This window comes from Penaeus monodon, chromosome 31 (assembly GCF_015228065.2).
Source record: "Penaeus monodon isolate SGIC_2016 chromosome 31, NSTDA_Pmon_1, whole genome shotgun sequence".
In the NCBI taxonomy this organism is placed as follows: Eukaryota; Metazoa; Arthropoda; class Malacostraca; order Decapoda; family Penaeidae; genus Penaeus; species Penaeus monodon.
In genome coordinates this window covers 19,198,839-19,199,139 of record NC_051416.1, presented here as the reverse complement: position 1 = coordinate 19,199,139, position 301 = coordinate 19,198,839, and the positions used below count along the sequence as shown (strand labels likewise).

The 301-nt window shown below is 43.2% G+C and overlaps 1 protein-coding gene across 7 annotated transcripts in view; it reads left to right on the top strand.

Moving 5' to 3' along the window:
• LOC119593064 (irregular chiasm C-roughest protein-like) overlaps positions 1-301 on the top strand; it is a 46,047-nt gene that overhangs the window by 34,776 nt on the left and 10,970 nt on the right. The window lies entirely within an intron of this gene.

The window sequence follows — 301 nt, the reverse complement described above, 5'->3', positions numbered from 1 at the left end:
GTGGGAAGATTAGTATGGACTGCTGTGTATTGGTACGTAAGGTATGGGAAGGAGGATGAGGTATGGATGGGTATGAATGAGTATGTATGAATGCGGACTAATGTGGATTGGAGTGGATTGGTATCCGTGGATGGGTGTGGATTAGTGTGAGAGGAGGGTGGGTATGGATTGTCGTAGGTGGGTATTGATTTTTATGGGTGAGAGGAATGGTGTGGAGTGGTATGGGATTTGGTTATAAAAGATGAGGTTGACATGTTATAAAATATATTTCGGATTTTCTCTCCCTTTCTTGTCGCTGTCA